Source organism: Scyliorhinus canicula, unplaced genomic scaffold (assembly GCF_902713615.1).
Source record: "Scyliorhinus canicula unplaced genomic scaffold, sScyCan1.1, whole genome shotgun sequence".
In the NCBI taxonomy this organism is placed as follows: Eukaryota; Metazoa; Chordata; class Chondrichthyes; order Carcharhiniformes; family Scyliorhinidae; genus Scyliorhinus; species Scyliorhinus canicula.
The window spans coordinates 62,423-73,187 of NW_024055760.1; the positions used below are offsets into that span (position 1 = coordinate 62,423).

Genomic DNA, 10,765 nt, shown 5'->3' on the forward strand with positions numbered 1-10,765 from the left:
CTCTCCCCAGTGTGAACTCGCTGGTGTCTCAGCAGGTGGGATGAATTAGTAAATCCCTTCCCACACTTGGAGCAGGTGAATGGTCTCTCCCCAGTGTGACTGCGTCGATGAATTTCCAGCTGGGATGGGGAAGTGAATCCTTTCCCACAGTCCACACATTTCCACGGTTTCTCCTCAGTGTGACTACATTTATGGCTTGTGAGGCCTGGTAATTTACTGAATCCTCGTCCACACACACAACACGTGTACGGTTTCTCCCCACTGTGAACAATATTTTTTCCTTCCATGTTCAAAATCCGATGATATTCAAGATACGATAAATTGAGGACTCGGTCAGATCCTGATGTGATGCTTGGTTCGAGTTTCCAGACTTTGAAGCCTCCCCTTCGAACGCCCTGTGAAACTGATTTAAAACAGAAAATAGGGAGTGAGAGAGAACCCACAAAAACTCAAAAGGCAGGTTGTGAAATTGAGCTGAATGAATCTCGTCATTTGTGGGGCCAGCTCTGGGAAAAAGTGACCATGAAAACTGCTGGATTGTCAGAAAAACCCAACTGGCCTCTTTGGGAGGAGAGAGAAAGAGGCGAAGAGGGATTTTGTATATCTACAAGATATATTAAGAGAGTAGTTGGCAAAGCAAATTCGATTTTGAGCTTCATAAACAGTAATATTGAAACCAAAACTATGCTTCTGGTGGCACAGTGATTAGCACTGCTGCCTCACAGCGCAAGGTACCCGGGTTCAATTCTGGCCTTGGTGACTGTGTGGAGTTTGCACTTTCTCAACATGTCTGCGTCCAAAGAAGGGCAAGTTCAGTGGATTGGCCTTGATAAATTGCCCCTTCATGTCCAGGGATGTGCAGGTTAGGAGGGGCTATGGGGTTACAAGGAAAAGGTAGAGTGTGGGCCTAGGCAGGATACCCTTTCAGAGAATCAGTGCAGACTCGATGGGCCGAATGGGCTCCTTCTGCATTGTAGGAATTCTATGGTTCTAATTCTACTCTACGAATCTTTATGAAGCTCTGGCCACCACTCTTCAGGAAGAATGTGAAGGTTCTTGGAGACGGTGCAGAGGAGATTTACCAGAATGGTTCCAGCAAAGAAGGTTGAGGGGAGATTTGGTCTAATGCAAGTAGGGAATATACAGTGAATAGAAGAACCCTGAAGAGTATTGAAAGTCAGAGGGATCTAGGTGTACAGGTCCATAGGTCACTGAAAGGGGCAACCCTGGTGGAGAAGGTAGTCAAGGAGGCATACGGCATGGTTGACTTCATTGGCCGAGGTATTGAGTATAAGAAACAAAAGGGAAAATGCTGGAAAATCTCAGCAAGTCTGGCAGCATCCGTAGGGAGAGAAAAGAGCCAATGTTTCGAGTCCGATGACTCTTTGTCAAAGTTAAGTATTGGCAAGTCATGTTGCAGCTCTATAGAATCTTAGTTAGGCCACACTTGGAGTATAGTGTTCAATTCTGGTCGCCACACTACCAGAAGGATGTGGAGGCTTTAGAGAGGGTGCAGAAGAGATTTACCAGGATGTTGCCTGGTATGGAAGGCATTAGCTATGAGGAGAGGTTGAATAAACTTGGTTTGTTCCCACTGGAACTAAGGAGGTTGAGGGGTGACTTGATAAGGGGCTGGTTTAGCTCACAAGGCTAAACCGCTGGCTTTTAAAGCAGACCAAGCAGGCCAGTAGCGCGGTTCGATTCCCGTACCAGCCTCTCCGGACAGGTGCCGGAATGTGGCGACTCGGGGCTTTTCACAGTAACTTCATTGAAGTCTACTCGTGACAATAAGCGATTTTCATTTTCATTTTTCATAAGAGGTCTGCAAAATTATGAGGGGCATAGACAGAGTAGATAGTCAGAGACATTTTTCCCAGGGTAGAGGGGTCAATTACTAGGGGGCATAGGTTTAAGGTGCAAGGGGCAAGGTATGCCTCTTCATTCACCTGAGGAAGGAGTAGTGCTCCGAAAGCTAGTGTTTGAAAGAAACATGTTGGACTTTAACCTGGCGTTGTAAGACTTGTTACTAAGGGGCAAGGTTTACAGATGTACGAGGCAAATTTTTTTATACAGAGAGTAGTGGGTGCCTGGAACTCGCTACCAGAAGAGGTGGTGGAAGCAGGGACGATAGTGACGTTTAAGGGGCATTTTGACAAATACATGAATAGGATGGGAATAGAGGGATACAGATCCAGGAAGTGTAGAAGATTTTAGTTTAGTCGGGCAGCATGATGGGCACGGGCTTGGAGGGCCGAAGGGCCTTTTCCTGTGCTGTACTTTTCTTCACCTGAGGAAGGAGCAGAGCTCCGAAAGCTCGTGTTTGAAACAAACCTGTTGGACTTTAACCTGGTGTCAGACTTCTTACTGTGCTCACCCCAGTCCAACGCCGGCATCTCCACATCACGTACTTTTCTATGTTCTTTTAGTTTTATATAGACAGATTTATTCTGTTAAAGACACAATATAAACACAAATGATCGTCATTGACCTGATATCATTGTTCGGCGCCATCGATAATAAATTGGAGGTGAAATAGTGAAGATGTTTAATGAACAATTTATTCGCCATCACTGGGTAATTTCAAAAATATTGCCCCTAACAAAGATGGAGGGTGCGCATGCGCTGTCGCCGCCATTACCTTCAATAAAGATATCGATTGCGCATGCGTCCTGCCCCCCAGTGCCCCCGACAAAGATGGCGGACATTAACCCGGGTTTGGAACTGTGGAAAGCTGCGGCCCTGCTCTGTGCAAAGGGCGGGAACCCATCCCGGATATCGGTAGGTTATTTTTCATGGGTTTGCGTTTCATAGAACATGTTTACAAAGCTTCTCCAAATCCCCGCCTGATCCATAGCTTCCCCCGGTTCCGCCATACCCACCTCTGCGGATTATCGAACTGAGAAAGAAACGTCTCTGTGCCGCCATTAATCACACTGCGCATGCCTCTAACCACTGCGCATGCCTCACACGACCGAGCCCAGCCCGGCCCTCGCTCACTGGGATTCGTTGGAGGACCAGTCACTCTCGCTCGGTCCTCCAGTCCCGACTCCTCTTTCCCTATTGGCCGGAGATGCCGTCAATCATTCCCCGGACATTGTGAGGTACCAGGTGAGAGGTCAGTGATTATCCGCCGCTTCCGGTTTCGCTCCACAAACAACCTCATAGAGACCAGGGGGGAGACACTGACCCAGTGACAATGTCACTGCATTAGTCACCCAGAGAGACAGGAAAATGTTCTGGGGACATGATATTCTGGGGGGGAGATTTGTTAGTGCTCTTTGGGGGGGTTTAAACTAATTCAGCAGGGGCATGGGAACCTGGATTGTAGTTTTAGGGTACGGGAGATTGAGAGTATAGAGGTCAGGAGCACAGATTTGACTTCGCAGGAGGGTGCCAGTGTTCAGGTAGGTGGTTTGAAGTGTGTCTACTTCAATGCCAGGAGTATACGAAATAAGGTAGGGGAACTGGCAGCATGGGTTGGTACCTGGGATTTCGATGTTGTGGCCATTTCAGAGACATGGATAGAGCAGGGACAGGAATGGTTGTTGCAGGTTCCGGGGTTTAGGTGTTTTAGTAAGTTCAGAGAAGGGGGCAAAAGAGGGGGAGGTGTGGCGCTGCTAGTCAAGGACAGTATTACGGTGGCGGAAAGGATGCTAGATGGGGACTCTTCTTCTGAGGTAGTATGGGCTGAGGTTAGAAACAGGAAAGGAGAGGTCACCCTGTTGGGAGTTTTCTATAGGCCACCTAATAGTTCTAGGGATGTAGAGGAAAGGATGGCGAAGATGATTCTGGAAAAGAGCGAAAGTAACAGGGTAGTTGTTATGGGAGACTTTAACTTTCCAAATATTGACTGGAAAAGATATAGTTCGAGTACATTAGATGGGTCATTCTTTGTACAATGTGTGCAAGAGGGTTTCCTGACACAATATGTTGACAGGCCAACAAGAGGCGAGGCCACATTGGATTTGGTTTTGGGTAATGAACCAGGCCAGGTGTTAGATCTGGAGGTAGGTGAGCACTTTGGAAACAGTGACCACAATTCGGTGACCTTTACGTTAGTGATGGAAAGGGATAAGTATACCCCGCAGGGCAAGAGTTATAGCTGGGGGAAGGGCAATTATGATGCCATTAGACATGACTTAGGATGTGTTGGTTGGAGAAGTAGGCTGCAAGGGTTGGGCACACTGGATATGTGGAGCTTGTTCAAGGAACAGCTATTGCATGTTCTTGATAAGTACGTACCAGTCAGGCAGGGAGGAAGGGGTCGAGCGAGGGAACCGTGGTTTACCAAAGAAGTGGAATCTCTTGTTAAGAGGAAGAAGGAGGCCTATGTGAAGATGAGGCGTGAAGTTTCAGTTGGGGCGCTTGATATTTACAAGGAAGCGAGGAAGGATCTAAAGAGAGAGCTGAGACGAGCAAGGAGGGGACATGAGAAGTCTTTGGCAGGTAGGATCAAGGAAAACCCAAAAGCTTTCTATAGGTATGTCAGGAATAAAAGAATGACTAGGGTAAGAGTAGGGCCAGTCAAGGACAGTGGTGGGAAGTTGTGTTTGGAGGCTGAGGAGATAAGCGAGATACTAAATGAATACTTTTCGTCAGTATTCACTCAAGAAAAAGATAATATTGTGGAGGAGAATGCTGAGACCCAGGCTATTAGAATAGATGGCATTGAGGTGCGTAGGGAAGAAGTGTTGGCAATTCTGGACAAGGTGAAAATAGATAAGTCCCCGGGGCCGGATGGGATTTATCCTAGGATTCTCTGGGAAGCCAGGGAAGAGATTGCTGAGCCTTTGGCTTTGATTTTTAGGTCATCATTGGCTACAGGAATAGTGCCAGAGGACTGGAGGATAGCAAATGTGGTCCCTTTGTTCAAGAAGGGGAGTAGAGATAACCCCGGTAACTATAGGCCGGTGAGCCTAACGTCTGTGGTGGGTAAAGTCTTGGAGAGGATTATAAAAGACACGATTTATAATCATCTAGATAGGAATAATATGATTAGGGACAGTCAGCATGGTTTTGTGAAGGGTAGGTCATGCCTCACAAACCTTATCGAGTTCTTTGAGAAGGTGACTGAACAGGTAGACGAGGGTAGAGCAGTTGATGTGGTGTATATGGATTTCAGTAAAGCGTTTGATAAGGTTCCCCACGGTCGTCTATTGCAGAAAATACGGAGGCTGGGGATTGAGGGTGATTTAGAGATGTGGATCAGAAATTGGCTAGTTGAAAGAAGACAGAGAGTGGTAGTTGATGGGAAATGTTCAGAATGGAGTTCAGTTACGAGTGGCATACCACAAGGATCTGTTCTGGGGCCGTTGCTGTTTGTCATTTTTATAAATGACCTAGAGGAGGGCGCAGAAGGATGGGTGAGTAAATTTGCAGACGACACTAAAGTCGGTGGAGTTGTAGACAGTGCGGAAGGATGTTGCAGGTTACAGAGGGACATAGATAAGCTGCAGAGCTGGGCTGAGAGGTGGCAAATGGAGTTTAATGTGGAGAAGTGTGAGGTGATTCACTTTGGAAAGAATAACAGAAATGCGGAATATTTGGCTAATGGTAAAATTCTTGGTAGTGTGGATGAGCAGAGGGATCTCGGTGTCCATGTACATAGATCCCTGAAAGTTGCCACCCAGGTTGATAGGGTTGTGAAGAAGGCCTATGGTGTGTTGGCCTTTATTGGTAGAGGGATTGAGTTCCGGAGCCATGAGGTCATGTTGCAGTTGTACAAAACTCTAGTACGGCCGCATTTGGAGTATTGCGTACAGTTCTGGTCGCCTCATTATAGGAAGGACGTGGAAGCTTTGGAACGGGTGCAGAGGAGATTTACCAGGATGTTGCCTGGTATGGAGGGAAAATCTTATGAGGAAAGGCTGATGGACTTGAGGTTGTTTTCGTTAGAGAGAAGAAGGTTAAGAGGTGACTTAATAGAGGCATACAAAATGATCAGAGGGTTAGATAGGGTGGACAGCGAGAGCCTTCTCCCGCGGATGGAGGTGGCTAGCACGAGGGGACATAGCCTTAAATTGAGGGGTAATAGATATAGGACAGAGGTCAGAGGTGGGTTTTTTACGCAAAGAGTGGTGAGGCCGTGGAATGCCCTACCTGCAACAGTAGTGAACTCGCCAACATTGAGGGCATTTAAAAATTTATTGGATAAGCATATGGATGATAAGGGCATAGTGTAGGTTAAATGGCCTTTAGATTTTTTCCATGTCGGTGCAACATCGAGGGCCGAAGGGCCTGTACTGCGCTGTATCGTTCTATGTTCTATGTTCTATGTTCCAATCCATTAAACTATTAAAATCTGGAATCTAAAGTTAGTCTCAATGATGGTGACTGAAGGTCACTGAGAAAATCTCCAGAGTCAGTTCTGGACACAAGGTTAACGTCTGTAACTGTGTCTGCTCAGTCAGGGTGATTCAGATTCATGTCTGTGACAAATCATGAGTGAATTTATCTCCAGATGGTTAAAAGGATCCGGAAACAATTCGCCAAAACATTTTTGGATTTCAGCCCAATGAAGAGGGAGAGTGTGTGGGACGGGGATTCACAGTTCTGGGGGAACAAGAGGGAAAAAATGTTCCACAGAACATGGAATTGTCTTCAAAATTTCTATCCTGGACTGACACTGGGTACTCTTGTAAACTCCTTTTACAGGATAGTTATTGGGAAGGATTTGCAGATGGGAAACTCAAACTAATACATTACAGCAAGACCTGACACAGGCACTCAATTAATGAGGATCTGAATATCATGGACCTCGGAATCTAGAAAAATACATTTATTGCCTTGCTGTCCGTGGGAAAAGCTTTCAAACTCGTGTGACAGGAAAAACACAGAGGCACACACACACATCAGAGTGAGAATGTTTCAGTAAACTGTTGAAAGAGTTTTTACCACTTCCACCTGAAAATAACATTGCACCAGTGACAGTGTGGCGAAATAGTAAATATGTTCTGTGTATGGACATTGCGTTAACTAGCCTCCGGCTGTATGGAGAAACCGTGGAAATGTGAGGATTGTGTGAAAGGATTCAATTAGCCATCCCATCTGGAAATCCATCGACGCAGCCATATTGGGCCCAGCACCATAGAGAAACTTTGGAAATGTGAGGATTGTGGGAAAGGATTCTATTACCTATCCCTGCTGAGAAACCATTGACGCATTCACACTGGGAAGATGCATTCACACTGGGGCCTCACGGTAGCATGGTGGTTAGCATCAATGCTTCACAGCTCCAGGGTCCCAGGTTCGATTCCCGGCTGGGTCACTGTCTGTGTGGAGTCTGCACGTCCTCCCCGTGTGTGCGTGGGTTTCCTCTGGGTGCTCCGGTTTCCTCCCACAGTCCAAAGATGTGCGGGTTAGGTGGATTGGCCATGCTAAATTGCCCGTAGTGTAAGGTTAATGGGGGGATTGTTGGGTATACGGGTTACGTGGGTTTAAGTGGGGTGATCATTGCTCGGCACAACATCGAGGGCCGAAGGGCCTGTTCTGTGCTGTACTGTTCTATGTTCTATATGTTCTATGTCATTCACCTCCTCAGCGTGTGGGAAGGGGTGTACTCAATTAGCAGGCCTTGCAATACACCAGCGATTTCACACCAGGCAGCACAGTAGCATTATGGATAGCACAATTGCTTCACAGCTCCAGGGTCCCAGGTTCCATTCCGGCTTGGGTCACTGTCTGTGTGGAGTCTGTACATCCTCCCTTGTGTGCGTAGGTTTTCTCCGGGTGCTCCGGTTTCCTCCCACATTCCAAAGATGTGTAGGTTAGGTGGATTGGCCATGATAAATTGCCCTTAGTGTTGGGTGGGGTTACTGGGTTATGGGGATGGGGTTACTGGGTTATGGGGATAGGGTGGTGGGGTTACTGGGTTATGGGGATAGGGTGGCGGTGTTGACCTTGGGTAGGGTGCTCTTTCCAAGAGCCGGTGCAGACTCGATGGGCCGAATGGCCTCCTTGTGCACTGTAAATTCTATGAAATTCATCTGCTTGGAGTGTGGGAAGAGATTCACAAATTCATTCCACTTGCTAAAACACCAGCTTACTCACACTGAGGAGAAGCCATTCAACTGTACTCACTGTGGAAAGAAGTTCAGGTCTTTAGCCGACCTCACCGCACACCAGCGTGTTCACACTGGGGAGAAGCCGTACACCTGCTCAGTGTGCGGGGAGGAATTTGCTCAGTTATCCAGCCTCCAGTAGCACCAGCGAGTTCACACTGGGGAGAAGCCGTACACCTGCTCCGTGTGTGGGGAGGAATTTGCTCAGTTATCCAGCCTCCAGGGATTTCATAATCAGGAGAGGCAATTCAGCTGCACTTTGTGTGGAAAGAATTTCACGTCTTCATCCAATCTCATTGAACACCAGCGAGGTCACACCGGGGAGAGGCCTTTATCTGCTCTGTTGAGTGGGAAGGGATTCACAAAGTCTTCCAACTTGGTGATGCACCAGCGAGGTCACACCGGGAGAGGCCTTTATCTGCTCTGTGTGTGGGAAGGGATTCACAAAGTCCACCAACTTGGTGATACACCAGCGAATTCACACCGGGGAGAGGCCGTTCACCTGCTCTGTGTGGGGGAAGGGATTCACTGAGGCAGCTAAAGAGCGGCGACATCAGCAAGTTCACAAGTGACTTCAGGGATTGGATTCTGTTCCTTTTGCTGCTGCTAATCACATCCAGGATTGATCGTCTGACAATATCTGGTTTGATTCTGCTGATATTAACAATCCCTGGAGTTTAATATTCTGGAGATGTCACTGATTTTCGGAGCTGCTGTGTCCCTTTTTAAAAGCACCACCTGTGATTTCTCTTCCTAATTCAAGAACTGACAACAGGAATTTGTTTACTATAAAATTATTAACTTTGACTTCAATCCTAAACTGAATTTAAGTGCAAAATCTCCAGCAGGGTAGCATGGTGGTTAGCATAAATGCTTCACAGCTCCAGGGTCCCAGGTTCGATTCCCGGCTGGGTCACTGTCTGTGCGGAGTCTGCACGTCCTCCCCCTGTGTGCGTGGGTTTCCTCCGGGTGCTCCGGTTTCCTCCCACAGTCCAAAGATGTGCAGGTTAGGTGGATTGGCCATGCTAAATTGCCCGTAGTGTCCTAGAAAAAGTAAGGTTAAGGTTAAGGGGGGGGTTGTTGGGTTACGGGTATAGGGTGGATACGTGGGTTTGAGTAGGGTGATCATTGCTCGGCACAACATTGAGGGCCGAAGGGCCTGTTCTGTGCTGTACTGTTCTATGTTCTAATTGAGTGTGTGAAAGGTTCCACTGATTAACATCTCCAATGAGAAAGTGTTGGTTGATCCTGCTGACTATTCTCACTGATTTGTGCATTCTTCAGTGACGCCTCCATGATGAAATTAAACGGTAACTATTTTGCAGAAACATCAGTAAAAGCTGAAGCCAAAGTCTACCTCATGCACAAGATAAACCCAACAGCTGGAACACTGCATTACTCGAAAGTCACCAAGAGAGTTGTGTAAAATACAGGGAGATGGTGTATAAATAAACACTGGGTCAGCCGACATCAGGAAATCCAAACTGCCTGTGACAGTGAATATGTGCCTGCTGTGCATAATGGGATCAAGAGGCTGCTTGGTCTGACCATCAACAAAGATATTGACAAATGGTGAGCTTCTCACCAACAGAAGTAACCAGATGTCCCGCTGGGTTGACCACGTCTGTAAGCTGTATCCCTGTGAGACGGACATCTCCCAGTCTCTGTTTGAGTCTCCTGCAGCTTCCTGTCATGTTTCAGTTAGACAAGGAATCCTCGCCATGAGTTTGAAAAAACCATTGATCGCTGAACAAGCAGAGACACCCGGCAAGGATGGAATTCCAGCTTAACTGTGCAAACACGGAAAGTCCCATCTACTGTCACACCTTCATGATGTCTTTCTGTTTAGGGATGCAAGACTGGTTCACAGAACATGTGTTGTGCAATAACCATAGCAATCTGCAAAAGGAAACGTGACAGAGAAGACCACAACAACTCCAGGAACATCTCACTCCTTAAAGTCACTGTGAAGGCCTTCACTCGGGTCATGGTTACAAAATCTTCACCGTCCTGCAGACTGAGTTTATCCAGAAGCACAGTGCGGTTTCTGCACTGACAGATCTACAGTGAACATGATCTTCTCCACACACCAGCTACAAGACAAGTGAACAATTGGAATTTAATCTAAAATGCTGCCCGTTCCTGTGCTGGGAAAAGTGAAATGTTTTAATTACAGAGTGAAAGTAAACCTTTCAGTGTGAATCACAATTTACTGGTACAATTGGAAAAGGCACCAAAATGTTTGATTCCCTGAAGATAAACTTCAGCCTTGAAGTTATATTTCGGAACTCACAAGCTGTGGGAAGCTTCACTCTCTTTTCCACTTGTTGGGCTAAGAAGGTTGAAGTTTACCTCAAAGGCTAATTTTTATTTTCCTTCAGTTAATTCCAGTCATTTGGAAAGGTGCCTGAAGCAGAATGAAAAGAAAAACAATTGGGCAAAACTAAAAAAACTAAAACCTAAAAGAACTGGCGCTAAAAGTTGAAAATGGTTCACCTTTGATCTGAAAAGTCATTTAAAGTTGACACAGTTGACAATGTTTGCTTATCCCGTTTGGAAACAGAAGTTAACCCTTTCCACTGACGGCATGGGGATAACTCAGAACATAGAACAGTACAGCACAGAACAGGCCCTTCGGCCCTCGATGTTGTGCCGAGCAATGATCACCCTACTCAAACCCACATAGCCACCCTATACCCGTAACC

General features: G+C 46.7%; 1 long non-coding RNA gene across 1 annotated transcript; it reads left to right on the forward strand.

Moving 5' to 3' along the window:
- Nucleotides 1–2,675: 2,675 nt before the first annotated feature.
- LOC119960991 lies at nt 2,676–10,472 on the forward strand. Its single transcript, XR_005459564.1, has 2 exons — nt 2,676–2,778; nt 9,386–10,472. It is a non-coding gene; the product is annotated as an uncharacterized LOC119960991 (long non-coding RNA).
- The last annotated feature ends 293 nt before the right edge of the window (nt 10,473–10,765 follow it).